General features: G+C 32.3%; 1 protein-coding gene across 1 annotated transcript in view; it reads right to left on the minus strand.

Moving 5' to 3' along the window:
• The window catches only part of LOC118193319 (potassium voltage-gated channel protein Shaw-like), a 538,479-nt gene extending 522,240 nt beyond the window's left edge, over window positions 1–16,239 (minus strand). The window contains exon 1 of the mRNA XM_085827595.1: window positions 15,911–16,239. The gene's annotated coding sequence lies outside the window, so the exon portion shown is untranslated. The remainder of the gene's footprint in view (window positions 1–15,910) is intronic.
• Window positions 16,240–16,517: the final 278 nt, after the last annotated feature.

Below are 16,517 nucleotides of genomic sequence, written 5' to 3' on the forward strand. Positions count from 1 at the left end.
ATACCACGAAGGCATGCAGAAAGGAGGGAGAAAATACCTTATAGTATGAAACACGATTTTCTTTTCAGAAGATGTTACAAACTTAGTGTCGGTCAGGTGTCTTATAAATTAGAATAAAGAATGATCTTTCCTCAACACAGGTTTCTTTTGAAAATCTTCGGTCGTAGCTTTTCTAACAAGATTGCATTCTCAAATATCACAATAAATTACATATGGTACTTTCCTATTTATTCGTTGCAACACTAAAAATAAATAAATAATAAAAAACATAAAAAATCTGGAAGCTTTCAGATTTTATATTTTATATTACGGGCGTTTTTTAACGTTTTGCGTGTTACCATCAGTTATGAAATATCATGTTCTTCGCACTTAAACCACGTAAAGTTCAATTCAACAGAAATATCTATTTAAATATCTACTTAACTATTTTAAAACAGCATATCTTTAGAATTTCCGATAGACACTCTCGCGCGAAGGATATAGATTTTTTTTCCTGTACAGTGTTACCAATGTTCGCTTTAAAATCGTTCAGTTTGTTTGTAAGGATCCTAAATTTTACTAACGTTTATTTTATTTTAAAACCGTACTATCTCTTCTTATTTTCTACTCCCCGCCAGAAGTAAATGCTTTAACTTGTTTATGCAAATTGTCTTGCTAACGCCAAGTACTTAAGTTGTGGCTTTTTGCCAAGAGAGAGAGAGGAAGGAGTTATAGGAAGCAAGCCGCTTGCCACTGTAGTTTTACGAGTTTTCACTCTGTTGCTGGTTGCCTTTAAGGCCAGAGGTTTAGCCCTCTTGATAATTGCAGACGTATCGTAGTTTTAGCAGCTCGGCGTACTACATACGTACCTTTGTTAAATAAAAGCCAATCTTATTGCTAGGCATTTGTATACTAATTCAAAATTAGTTTTTAGTTAGAGTTTCAGTTAGTAGCTTTTATATTCTTACGTTCAGACCACAAGTGGTTGGTCTTTGTATTCCGAAGCTCGGAAGATCCTGTAAGAGATTGAAAATAAAGAGTTTCGTATACCCTTCTTGCTTGTGTTGTCTACTTCACACCTTCCTGAACATAGCTTGAGTAAGCTCCCTGTTCTTATTCAGGACCATTCATGTTTCCAAAGCAAGTCAAGAGAAACACTAGTCCTGATATGTTAATCAAAATTCGTTAAAGGTTTACAAAAGGTGAAATAAATTCGAATTCAAAATTCGAGATTCCAGGTGCCCATGCTCAGGTGGAGGATTACGTTATTCAAAATTTGATACCTCTAGGTATCGTCGTTTTTTCATAATGCGAGGAACATATCTACATTTTCCTTTATTTAATTTCTTTTAAAATTATATAGGGCAATAATATTTGGTGACAACAATCTGCAAAGTAATTCAACTTTTACAGTGACTCAACGCAAAATCCGTTTCCCGACAAATAGCTCTTCTGAACTAACGTTCCTTTGGGCTAAAAATACAATAAACAATCTTAAAAGTTGTAGCAGGTAATTTCGCAACAATTGGCAGTTGATTTAACTTTCTCAGCGCTAATAATGCTGACCGCTTATGCCATTTATACAGAAACCGATAACATTTTATTTTATCGTTTAATTTTTGAGAATTTTCAATGTTTTTGGTTAAAAAGAACCATGTGACATCATAACTAGATAAGACATTGTTATTAATATGATGCTAAATTTCTTAAAAGAAAGGGAGAATTTAATTGTACATTTATCTAGAATCTATTATCTAGAATCTAGAATTATTATCTAGAATTATCTAGAATCTAGAATCTTAATTATCTAGAATTTCCTTGTGGTTATTTAATGATTTTTAGATACAATTTTAATTTTCTACGGTTTCGCGGGTTTGGACTGAACGACGACAACACTTGATGAAGAATGAAAAGACGATTTAATAGCCCTTATTACTAAAGACAGTTCCAAAACCACGTTTACAGTCGTAAAAAAACTACGACAAGCACGCTGAAACAACCATCAACTTAGCCTTCAGGCTATAACGGTGAAGATAACCTCTCAGGGTTAAGCACTAAAGTACAGCTCCCGACTCGGTCGATCGCTCTCAAGTTAATCTCTGAACTCACGTCGCTAACACATACTACTTAAGATACTCTTTTACAATACACTGCTACTCCACGTACAGGCCCGTATTATTTACAGCTTTTGACCTGCCTTCGAGAACATTCTGGGGAAAACCGATAAGAATTCGTTCTAGAATGTTCTTGCTTCGTCTATGGCATATCGCCAGTTTTGTTGCCAAATGTCGACAAATGATCGATCTCGCGCCAAATATGGCAACCCTACCATTCTTAGTCTGGCAACCCTAAACCTGCTTTGCGGGGAAGCTATTTTACCGCAGCTCGGCTTTTCTTAATAGTATGTTAATTAAACACTATAATTTTAGAACTGTAAAAAAGAAAAATATTTTTAAATATATGATGACTTTTTCATTTACGTAATTTACTATGTTATTCGCTTTCAGATTATTCGAAATGAATGCCCACACAATTTTTAACACCAAGGTTAGATGGAGTTACTATCTTTCTCATGCGCTTCAAGCAAATATTTTAATCTATAAGACGAAAATTTCTTCTTCGTCAAGGCAAATACAGCTGGGGAAATGAAATCCACTTGTATATTAAATTAGATCCAAGAAATGAGCATCGGAAATAATAAAGAAGACAAACGTAAGAAATGAGAAACGATCAATTTAGACTCTTTTCAACTCTTAGCAACTATGTCAGTGCATCGGAAGGAAACTAATTCTGTTTTTTGAAGTGAAAAAAATTATAGCACTTTCTCAAGAATCCTTTACAAGTTTAATCATATACAATTGTTTCTTTCCTTTCACTAGAGCGATGCTGCATTATTCTACACGCCAGTTATCGTTTCTTTTACTGAAAAACATTACGAGGTAGAGCTCAAAATTACAGATTCATATTAAATATCACAATTGAACTTCATTTTCATCATTGAAGTTATTCTGAAAAGAATGAAAATGAAGAATAATCAAAAAAGGCTGAATTAAATAGATACGGAGAAAGCACAATAAATGAGAGAAAATTTTCCTATATAGTTTTTGCTTCGTTTTCATTGTTCTAAAATGTACAGTCTCATGAATGTAATATTAACACTTTTCAAACAAGATGCCATAAGGTCACATATCATGAAAAATATCAGTTTTCAAGAACTCGAACAGTTTTATAAGTATGCATATATTATGTAAAGCATTATTGTTTACAGAATTTCTAATATACATGCTATACATTTAAATTCTAAACTTTATGCTCTATCTTCTTGCGCTCTTCAAACATCGGTTGGGAAATATTGTCCTAGCATGGTGTTTATAAGCTAAGTCTCATATTTTCACGAGCGAAGAAATAAAAACATTTTATGTAGCATATTTAATTTGGAGAAGATACGAATTTCTACTGAAATGTTTCGTCTTTTAATATAAATTAACACATATTGAGACAAAACGAGAAAATGTTCTAATTTTTACATATATAAATTTATATGTTATATATAATTAAATAAAATTTGCATTTGAAAAAAAATATATATGTATAGGGGACTCCATAGCCTAACATTTTTCTCTAGCACTATCTAATTCTTAACTGTTTACTGCACGAGTAAAATTGATGGAACTTTCGCCACCTTTTACTTCCTTGTACCATATAAAAAGGAAGTATTGTAATCGCGAAAAGCTTCAGGCAGCATATTTCAACGAAAATATCCACTTTGAATGCTTTCGAATGCAATTTAACGATGTTTTTGCGTGATATCTGTACGTAAGGACAGAATAAAAGACTCTTTTCCTCCAAAAAAACTGAAAAACTGCTTTAAAATGAATTCTGAAGAGAATTTTTCGTGGCGTCTGTACGAACGTATGTACGTACGTGCCTACGAACGTACGTACGTACTTATCTCGCATAACTCAAAAATGAGTAGCCTCAGAACGTTGAAATTTTGTATATAAGACTGCTATAACATGTAGATGTGCACCTCGTATTTTGATTTCAATCGGCCGCGCCAAACGTATATAAATATATTTATAAATATATCCACTCTGTTACCCGGCTCAGTGATCTCAGTTTCTTTACTCTTATATGTTTGTAAATTGTACATTTTTTGCTTTCAAAATGATTGAATTCTGTTGTTTTTATCTTCCGGTTAAAGTTTTTATGCCTTTAGTAAATCTGTATATATATTTTTAGAATTATCAACAATTTTAAAATTGTTTAAGTGCCGCTAAGCCTAATTTGATGGCGGCCGTTGATGTTTACATTTGAAACAGGAGACTAGTGGATTTGTTGCCAATCTAGAGAAACTTAGCTTCGCAACAACAAAGATAACGCATTCATTTATTATTGCCAATTAAATCGTGCTTATTCCTTTCTTGAATTTTTTCGAGGAAATAAGCGTTTAAGACTTACTTCGTAACTTTTAATACAGATATTTTGAGTTTTTATGTATTTTTGCCTTGTCGGAAGTGAGAACTGAATTAATTGAATGAGAAATACTCAATCGTCTGTGAAAAACCGTTTCTTTCTTTTTTTTTTTTTTGCTTAATTTCTTTTATACATAGTTCTATTTTGTTTAGTTTATAGTATTTGAATAGAACATGTGGCAACGATTAGATAATTCTTAAAATGATATAAATTTTGTGCATTCAGAGTTATAATATGAACGAAATGTAATGCTATTAAGTGAATCTAGCGCCAGAGTGTCGCTATGGTAAACAGAATTTTAAAGAATGCATTTATTCTATTGTGGTTTATGCGCTGTCGGCGAAGTAGGTTTAATTCAATCTAATAAATTTAAATAAAATGCAAGAAAAAATGCGTATAGCTTAATATTCCGTACAAGGAAGTCATGTGGTGTACACATCAGATTTTTTTTAAGTGAGATGAACAATGTTATATAGGTATTAATAGATGAAAGATGCTGTATATTATTTAATGTTTCATTGAATGTGTTTTGTTTTAAGATGAGTTGTGATTTTCCAAAGACAAACTCCACACACAGGGTTTGTTTGGGAAATAGTCGGACTGATTGTTCCGCCAAAACGTGGTGAAGGAGAAGAATGTTACTGCACTGGTTGTGTTGTGGGGGGGGGAGATCATAGCTACCAGCAGCATTAGTCGTCAGTAGTCTCCAAGCCTTGGCGGAGTGTAGATCGAGTTTAAGGTGAGCCCTTTTCAAGGCACCTTGTCATCTCCACAGTGAATCGTTCGTAAGAGCAGCGTTACGCGGTGACGGTTTGCGTCAAACTGGGTTAAACTGCGAGTGAGACCCATGACATGATACAGATTTCTCATGGAAGAGATGCCATGGGTCGACATCGCATTACTTCCATGGAACCTCCTGAACACTTTTTTTAAGTGGAAAAAGTGTTTAGGAGAGAAGAGAGCAAGTTGAAGATGAGCAAAGATACTTTGCAACGCAAGTTAACGGCAAAAAGTGACGAAAACTTAATGAAAGTGCGAAATCTTTTGCACTCTGCCCACCTCAGCTAAAACACGAGTTGCCTGCTTATGTCCATCAATCGCTGGACCACGGAGGTTCCATCACGACAATGCGCCGAGCCAAATCGCCTTTGCTGCCATGGATTTCCTGACCAAACATGGCATCAGACAGCTTTCCAGCCATCCCAAAGCCCAGAAGTTTCTCCTTCAGACTTCTTCTTCTTCCCCCGACTGAAAAGTGTCTTGAACGGAGGGCACCATGGCTCGGTCCAGGCCATTTAAGAGGCCGTAACGAAGGAGCTGAAGATCATTCCAGGGAGGCTTCAGTGATTAGCAGAGTCGCTGGAAATGCTGTGTTGTTGCAAAAGGACATTTTGAAAACTATTAAGTCGATGTGTCAAAATTGTGAATATTTTTTTTACACAAATTTAGTCCTACTACTTTCCGAACAAACCCTGTATGTATATGTAGTATATATTCATTATATATTAACGATAATTTAATTCAGCTGGAGGGAAACGATACATTTACTCTGAATAAGATGTATAGTCTCCTACAATAAATCGCTGCTCTGTCCGATACGATAAATACGATAATTCCATAAAGAAATAAATCAGATCAAACATTAAGATATGCAGAAAAGGTTAAATTTACCTTTTGGTGTTAATACTAAATTAAATAATTTGCATAAATATTGATGCAAATATCTTTCAAACAAAATAAAAATTCTAACAATTTATAGCTAAATGAGTGATAAAATCTTACCTGGTATGCGAAGTGAAGCTTCTGTTGCCCATTAATGAGCTTCAGTTGGTAAAAGGAATTCTAGTAAGGACCGTTCAGAGTAGAATTCCCATTAAGGAGCCCATTAATGACCAACTGAACTTTTACCAACTGAAGCCCTTTAATGAGCTTCAGTTGGTAAAATTAATTCTACTCTAAACAGTAAAGAACTAGCGGCTGCAATTATCACTATACTATGGAAGTCTTTTGTACAGTGTCTTGCTGCAGCCGAAAATGTTTTTTTTCTCGTGAGGTTAGTGATTATATGTCTTCAAACGGAGCACTGCTAACCACGAATGCTGTGTAAATGGCGTTTCTTTGCGAGTCAACAGAAGTAAATCTAAATCAACATGAAATGAAATCGAACTTCTGCCCAGTTATGCTTACCATAGTTTCAGTTAAAATTGGAATTGTCCGTAAGCAGAACTATTGTAATCGCAGCGGAGATTTATTAATCTAAAACTAATATCTAAGATGAACATTACTCTTTATGTCAAAACAACTCTTTAACGTAGTTTTGTCTTTTCTGCATTCTATGTCGAATTTCTTCTCGCGGAGAGAATCTGTCAACTTTCGCAATACTGATGGGTGCATATTTGTTGTCGTTGACGTTTCCGTTTAGATAAATGGAAAGATCATTTTAATATAAGAATTTTGAATATCATAACGAAACAGAAATTTAAAGAAAAAGAACTGAAGGAAAATTAAATAAAAAAATATAAGTTATATTATAGCATAACCTATTTTATCACTGTTTGCGTTTATGTTGTTCGCTACCCAAACAACATTTAAAAGAATCTAAATGTCCATGCAGTCCTCTACAAACACCATTTTCAACATATCGCCACTTATGAAATATCAGTCTCAAAATCAATAAACATATTGCGGATTCAATATGTACGAAACTGATTCCATATGTCATAGATGTGCTTCTCTGAAGAGATGATTTATTTTGTAACTTAGTGGAGGAATCATAGTTGATATGGCAAAGAAGCATTTTCATGTCAATTTTTTTTTCCTCGCATATCTATATACGAGGGTTGAGGCAAAAGTCGTGGCAACTATTTTTTTTTCTTGTAGATATGTGAACGGATCACAAAACGTATATGTGTCGTGTGGAAGTTCTCCAGGCATAGTGTGTATGCAGAGCAACAGATGGCTCTGCGATAGCTGGCTCTGTGGTAGCGAGGGCTCTGAAATCAGTCAGTTGGTGAGTGCCGTGCGAGATGGAAGTAACCCGTGTTGAGCAGCGCGCTTACATCAAAACAGCCGTTCTCCGAGGGAGAAATGCGATGGAATGTCACAGCGAATTAGTAGAAGCCTTTGGGAATAATGCTCTACCATATCGTACAGTAGCACGGTGGGTAGGAAAGTTTCAGCAAGGACTTGTGTCAACCACTGATGAGCAACGTTCGGGACGACAGGTGAGTGTACAGACCGATTTGGCACGTTCCGTCATCGAGCACCTCATGAATGAAGACAGACGATGGACATTACTGGAGTTAGAGAGGGCAAGTGGCATCGAGAAACGCACCGTCCACAGGATATAGCGTAATGAGCTAGCGTCAGAATCCTTTCTCAGTCAAATTGATGGTGATCGTCACGTATGGCGTAGGGGTGTCATTGTTTGCCACATTTTCAAGAAAAACAATAGTTGCCATGACTTTTGCCCCAACCTACTTACCTATCTATCTATAAGTATATATACACTGATGTTCAAAATTAACAACATTAATAATAATTACAACTGCCAGAGTTGGTAGTAAACTAACAACTGTGGCGCGAGCGAGATGCCAAAAACACGCTTTGTCTTATAATCCAAAATCCCCAGTTTATATACTGGCTACTCATTTGCGTTTCGGTTAGGGATACGGAAAGGAGAAGTTATAGAAAAAGCTGAAATTACAAATAAATGATTAATTATCATAAAATTCCTTGCAAATACAACACCATTGAACGCATTTCGGCGCAATACATTTTTCGAACAGCACAACACAGAACTATCAATGAAATTAAGGGGTAAACTCTGGGAGAATATCAGGAATGAGTTCTGTCGCAGACCATGTAGAAAGGCTGTGGCTAATTTCAGATTACGTAGAGGGCACGACTTTTTAGCCGAGCATCTCAGCAGAATAGGCATACTGACTGATAGGCAATGCCTTATTTGTAAAACAGACACTATGAATAAGCAGCACTTACTCGTCTGTCCGAGCCTTGACCTTAAGTTACAATACAGTGGTGATGTTCTCTAACTGTACTGGATAGACAGGGATCTTATGTCCTGAGTACACGGTTATTTCACTTATAGTAACTCAGGATTTTTTATGATTTTAATTTGTGAAATTCTTATGTCTTTATTTTTTGATACTGTAAAGATTTTAATGCTGTAATTCTGAAGTAATTTTAACATTTCGAGATGTAATTTTGATGTAATCTTGAATTTAATGCTCTTTTATTGGCGTGTGGCCCGATGTAAACGGATTGATTTCCGAATAAAGCTGTAAGAAACAACAACTTTGCGAACAGGTTGTTCAAAAGGTGTATGCAAACTCATTTAAGCAAATTGGTAATCGCCATTACCAGTATCCATCTTCTCTAGGTAGATAATATTCAAAAACAACAAAATTGGCAAGAATGATGCATAGCTGTCTTAAATAGGGATTCTAACATGTACATTTCTGAAAATATGCTGTCTAAAAACATAATAAATATCTTGTAAACAATTTCTCAAAGCCCAAACAAAGAATTTTTCAGAAACCAAAAGGTCTAATTTAAAACCCATCGTCTAAAAATTAACATTCATATAAATCTATACGCTGTTTCATCAACGGAAAAACTTACAAATCATATAACACCGTTTAAAACACGACTTGCGTATGACCACGCCACCAGACTTGGATATTTCCGCAATCGGTTTCACTTCCTTGTACGAAATGTAAAGGAAACACTGTAATCGCTAAAATTTTCGGGTGTCATATTTCAATGAAATATTTATTTTAACCGCTCTCGAATCCATCTCAACTATGTTTTTGCGCGATATTTATATGTACGAACAGAATAAAGGTCTCTTTTTCCAAAAATGGATTTAAAATGGATACAAAAGCGATTTTTTTCGTGACGTCTGTACGTACGTACGTATGTATGTATCTCTCAAAGCTCAAAAACGAGTATCCTCAGAATGTTGAAATTTTTTATATGGGACTGCTATAACATGTAGTTGTGCATCTTCTTTTTTGGTTGCAATCGGCCTCGCCAAATACAAATACATATATATATGTAACAGAGTGGTATACATATATAAAATATATACGTATATATATACCCACACTGTTACTTGGCTCTGTCAGCTCAGATTTTCTATTCTTATATGTTTTTTAACTTGTACATTTATTGCTATAAAAGTGATTGAATTATGTTATTCTTTATGTTCCGGTTAAGGCCTCTACGTCTCTAGGTAATCTGCATGCAATAGTTGTAGAATTTTCAACAATTTAAAATTTTAAGTGCTGAGTTAAGCCTAACAATCCGCCATTTGTTTACATTTGAAACTCCGTAGAATAGTGAATTAAGTCAGTTTCTTCACCTTCAATGTGTTTTTGCCGAGTGAGAGCAAACGTAAATTTTAGTTTTGTACAACGAAAAATTTGCTTTCTTCCCCGCTGGCCGAATTGCGTATTTTTATATAGAAACTCTAATCGTAAAAATTGTTTTATAAACTCTTTTAATTGTAACTCTTTTAACTTTTAACTATTTCGTCTCTGGTCTCCACGATGCTGATTGAGCATGCTGAAGCCAAAGATGCTCATCAACGTAATGCCGATTGAACCACAGTTTTTTGTTCTAAACAAAGGAACCTAAACTGTGAAGCAGTATACTTAGAGAAAAAGATTTACGCGTTAATCTCTCACTTAAAATTCTAACAAAATCGCCAACACAGAAAGCCTAAGTTCTTCATGAATAAATAACGTACTGTTATCATGATTTTTTATTATTAACAGAAAATTTGCTATCAGTGTCGATCCTCACACTGAAATAAAAGAATGCTGCTACGAAATGATATCGCTATGTATTGGTTTTAAAGAAATAATATAGCGAGTGTAAAAAACGTCTGGCAGCACTTATTGGGAATGCTAAAAATATGCTGTTTTTAAATATTTTGTGATTTTTCTGCTGAATTTTATGTTGCGCAAGTGAAACGAAAGTGATGTTTAATAAAGTTAAAAAGACAAAAATGTAATAATAAAAAGACAAAGAAGGTGTGAAAGTCATTTTTCTAAGAGATTTGAATAAAGTGAACTGAAAAGAACTGAAAAACGTAAAGGGCAACACTTAACGTTGGATCATAAATTCTAAACATATACTGCTGTTAAATTTTTTTTCTGAATTTGCTGTTGAATTTTATGTGTTATAAATTTGAAGAAAATGGTGTTTAATAATAAAATTAAAAATACAAGACAAGTTATATAAGCCATCTTGCTATAGAAACTGAAAACTAATGTGATGAACTGAGAAAAGAATAAAAAAGGGGGAAAGTTTAGAGCAACATTTAACACTTCATCGGGAATTCTAAAATATGTTCCTTTTTAAAAAATTAATATTACATTTCACTGTTGAATTTTATGTGATATAAGTGCAATAATAAAGTTAAAAGGACAAAAAAGTTATGTTAGCAGGATTGAGTTCAAGAATACATTGGTAAACTGCGAGTTCAAAGAGAGCTCATAAAACATTAACCAGTCCGCTGATGTGACGTTACAATGTGATGTGATGTCCTTTCAGATGTTTTCCCTTTTTATTTGCGTATCACTGAAATATAAACATAATTAATTTGTTAGTTAATTTCACAGAAAATGAAAATTTTTTAAATAAATCACTCTGTTTCGAGATAATGGCGTTTAATTTTGATATCATCCGTTTCAGACGTTTAGAAATCACTGATGTATTTATTGATGCAGAATTTTCATCATTGCCAGTCTCAATTTGTGTTTCCCCTTAATTCCTAAAAGCATGTGAAATAAACACCGCTGTGATGTCATCTGAATTTATTCTGAATGAATTGAAATTATTTTATAAGGTTTATTAACATTACTCCTCCTTTAAATTTTTTAGAAATAATTTGATTCTGAACATAACATTTTAATAATAAATGCAAAAACCGAAAAGAAATAAATAACAGAAAACATAATCCCTGAACATTAAAATTAAATCCTTTACGAACGAAAATTATAAGACATGAGTATCAGTAGCTTCCTGTAAGGTTAACTTACCCGAATGTTTCATGTAAATGCGGAAAAACCCGCTCTACAGGCAAGGTAATAATTTGTTGAACAAAAAATTGTGAAAACGTTATGAAGCAAAAGTGAATTAAAAAAAAATTCTTCTATTTACAGACTTAATAAATATTTCAGGTAAGGTATTTAATATTATGGAAAGGGTTAATAAATATTAATAACTGATGCACAAAAAATTGTGAAAACATTATAGAGCAAAAGTCTTTTATTTACAGACTTAAGAAATATTACAGGCGTTATTAATATTATTAAGGGTTATTAATATTAAAGTCTTTTATTTGCAGACTTAAGAAATATTACAAGCGTTATTAATATTAATATTATTATATTAATATTAGAAATATTACAAGCGTTATTAATATTAATATTATAGTCTTTTATTTACAGACTTAAGAAATGCTACAGGCAAGGTATTTAATATGACGGAAAGAATTAATAAATCTTAATAACTGTTGAACAAAAAATTATGAAAACATTATAGAGAAAAAGTGAATTTTTTTTTTTTTTATTTACAGATTTAAGAAATATTATAGGCAAGATATTTAATATGAAGGAAAAGTAAATAAATCTTAATAATTTGTTGAATAAAAAATTTTCCGAACATTATAGAGCAAAAGTGAGTTAAAAAAACCATTCTTTTATTTACAGACTTTAGAAATATTAGTACAGCTTCCGAAGTGTTTAACAAAATCGAAGAAACATTACCATGACATCTCATCCTACATCTAAAGCCTTTTTAATTACATAAGATCAGCTGTTTCATTTATCAGATGTAAGAAGATAGAACATTAGCAAAAGTCATGAGCAGTATTCAAACCTAACTTTAGGATTAGTTATATAAATAAACAGGTATTTCAAGAAATAGTGTTCCTTGAAATTAAATGCACAAAATCTTTTATTTAAACTCAACATCAATACAAATTAAACTTTGTTTAATTCATTTAATAATTGATAAAATTCGACTTTTGGCTTTAATTACTATATAAAAGATGACCAATTTTTATTTAAACTCAGCGTCAATTTGTGTAAGAGATTCATTTAATAACTGATAAAATTCAACTGTTAGCTTTAATTACTGTATTTAGGATGACCTTACACTTCGATAAACAACAAGCACACGATTACTTGCTGTCACGGTGATCGTGATGAGTCGGAATACATTCAACGACTTACACTTGACAGTCTTTTGTGATCTTGGAAAAGTGACTAATTTAAAAATTATTAAATTTTGAATTCTATCAAATAAATAACCTTTATTAAATATTTACTCTTATCAGTAGACAGAGTTAGTACAAGGATCTCCGATTTCATGGCAGCATTTGTGAGCCACAATCTAATGAATCAATTTGAATTATTTTAATATAATTACTACTAATATTGCCAATGGAAGGGAGAAATAATTTAAAATTATTACTACTTAAACATCACACACTAATACATTATTTTTGGAGGTGTAGTTACAGAATTTAGAGCTTACAATGGATTAGTTGTAGTAACTATAGTTGTTTAGATTAATATTACAACTCAACATATATCAAGCTTCTAGTGGTCTTCGATATAAGCATATATTATCAAAATTATCAAATTATTAGCAAATGCAAAATGTCTACTGACACAGAATAATTTGTGATCTAATAACTTTTCACATTAGCCAAAAATTAAAATCCTTTTATGCCAGTGTGACATAAAAAACAATCATCGAAAATGTTTTAGTCAGTAACCACACATTAATTATAAGATTTTCTTGATTGTATACAAAAAGTATGCTTATTTTGTAAAATAGCACATCTTGAAGGCACTGATTGGCCGGATGTGTGCGGGTATGGTTTCCTTTTTGCTTGTGATGTTTGAAGTCTAGCGTTTGCGTACTATATTCCTTAATTAGCTTCAGTAAGTTGATTTACAAAAAAATGACACTTTTCCTAAATACTTTTTCAGGTTTCTGTACACCTGTTGGACACGCAAATGAGTTTCGATCTACTAACAAATAGTAATTATACAGATTGTGGTTAAATTATGGATGGAATGTATGTTAAATATAAATTATTCATATTTGTTTGTCAAAGTATTCAAGTGCTTACGAAATTTACGTATGGAAATATCATACAGGTACATAATCACCCACTTATGTTGAAGCATGTTTCCTACCAGATACCAATTTTCAACCTGAAAGACATCTAAGAATTTATCATACACTAATTCAACTCTACTCAAAAACAGATATTTTTGCACTTATAAGCAATTCAAGAAATTATAATTATACATTAATTCAGCTCAAAATTTCTAAACTAATAATTTTATAATTGAACGTCTTAAAATTAGCAGTGTTTCAATACAGGATTCACGAAACTATCATTCCGTTTAAGAAATCCACGAAAACATACACGCAGCATGAGAATATACAACTGTACTATTGCTAAACTGCTGAACCTACTCAATATAACAACAAAAATTTAATAATAAGATTGCAAAATTCGACAGTTTTGCTTTTCCTCTCCCAGTGATTGTATACGATACTACTTTTTCGAAAGACCTTCTTTTATTAAATGCTTATATATTTTACATACACGAGCATAATAAAAATATATACACCTATCATCTTTATTATATTAACTGCTCCATTAAAATCTATGTTTTCCTTTATTATGCTGGCAGGTATATTTTATACTCATTAACTATTACTTAATGAACATTTGAGTAATTTTTATAAATTTTCTATTAAAAATTTTCTCCTGTCTAATATTTTTGAAAGCTGTGCTTAATGCATTCATTTTTGTAGGAATCATTTCAGATGGCTTGTCAAAAACGTTTCCATATATTTGCATTAAAACTCTAATATCACTATATTTAACATTCTTGTTTCATAAATCCATTTTTTTCCTTACATTCTAATATGTAATTTCAAATCTTTAGCTAAGTATCTCAAATCAGAATATATTCTTTATTTATATTTCTCAAATACTCTTCTCCTTTCTTTCACATTTAATCCAAATTTAGACACACATATATATATATATATATATATATATATATATATATCCCCAATATATTTCTTTTAATTTGTTTGCAACAGTTATAGCGCTATTCCTGCCAATTTTTTTCTTATATGTCTATAGAATTAATTGGTAATTAAAAATAATTAAAGGCTAATTATATTGTAAAAATTTTTCAGAATTTCATTTTCTTGCTAGCCATCAAAATAAAAAAAAACTATGAAACTAAACACAACATAATAAAAAGCAATGAACGTTTAAAGAATTTCCGTTCATACAAGAAAAGGTACACATATTTAAGTTATTATCGGAAGGGTCAATTTCATTTAACATTTAGAAAATGACTTCAAATATTTAATAAGAAATGAAAAAAAATATTTAGCAAGCATATACTAATATCTTTAAAATCAAAATATTGAAAAATTTGCCATAAAGCACTCAGTTTGTTTTCGAAGGCGAGTACAGTTTAAGATCTCTTTACTTCTACAACAACAGTTTTTAAACGATATCGAAATTATTTCTAAAACATTACTGAGTAATTTATACGAAGTTTTGACAAATGCATCATATATCTTGATAACAAAATTGTTTTGAAATATCAGGAAATCATAATATCATTTTGAATTTACCTCAGATATTATTAGCAAAATTTCTGCCTTCTTCCCAACTAACAGTTCGCATATTTAAGTAAATTGCATTCATGTTTTATGCTAATTTATATTATTTATATGACTCACAAATGGTATATAAGACACTAAATTATACTACTAAGTATTTTCATATTTCACGAAGCTACAAACGATGTATTCTTAAAAACATTTATCTTGAACATTTTCACAGTACTTCAGTATATACGAAGAACATTTTCTTGAACGTTGCTTAAAAATTACGCATTAAAACTCCTCAAATGTTTGCTTGTGCACTGCATGAAAAGGATAGCGTTTTATATTAACTACTAATTAATATCAGCCCAGAATGAAGGCTCGGCGTTGTAATAATAATCTATTTTGGTTTCACTAAAGAAAATTAATCGCATGTATACATACAGAGTATAGTAAAATGAAAATATCCTCAATGTATTATAACAAGAATACACATCTTTTAACATTACTAAAAGCTGTAAAACCAACGTAAGTATTCTAATTACATGGAACATTAAAGTATAGGTAATGGAAGGAATTTCGTATATGCATGGCAATGTGTAAGAATCTTCTAAAGGAAAAAGATGCTTCTCGGTGGGGTCGGAATACATTCCTAAGATAGAATAATGTATGATATATGTGGTTTAGATATTTAAATTTTTTTTATTCTGCATTCACATTACACATTCATTAATTGCACTTCTTATGAAATAATCTGTTTTTAGCTTACCTTTCTAATGCATATTCCTATTATAAAGAGTCCAAATCCATTATCTTATTTCTTCGGATATAATAAGAGCAGTCCAAAATACATTTCCCGAGACCCACAACGAAAAATACACATTAAAGAAAACGAAAGAACAGCCTGTTGGATTAGAAAGGCTGCATTGTAATCCCAAATTCTGAGGATTTTACTGTTCAGGTTCGGCGGAAGTGCTCGCCAGAACCCAATATCGAACCTAATTTTATAGAACCAGTTAACCCACAAAACGGTCTGTAGAAGGTGGACATATTATTCATTCTTTTAATAACGGTATTCTGCATCTTCGCAGGTCTGAAGTACGCTCCTGTTATTATGCTACGGAAGGTGGAGGGCAGGGTTGCAGGAAAAGACTCGGGCAGAAAACGCCAGGACGCTCGCCACGTTTTAACGCCAAATCGCCAAGGATGTCAGCAACAGGCTCACCAGACTGGACGTGATCTTGGGCTTCCATGGTAGCAGCAATCAATAGAAAACCTTTTATGGGAGAAATAAAAATCCGACGCGTCTATGAACTGATAATTAAGTGGAGAAAATACCACAAACAATAGATAATATTATTATTTATGTTTTGACT

This window comes from Stegodyphus dumicola, chromosome 12, assembly GCF_044657685.1.
Source record: "Stegodyphus dumicola isolate Sdum_Otavi_A_Nest chromosome 12, ASM4465768v1".
Classification (NCBI taxonomy): domain Eukaryota; kingdom Metazoa; phylum Arthropoda; class Arachnida; order Araneae; family Eresidae; genus Stegodyphus; species Stegodyphus dumicola.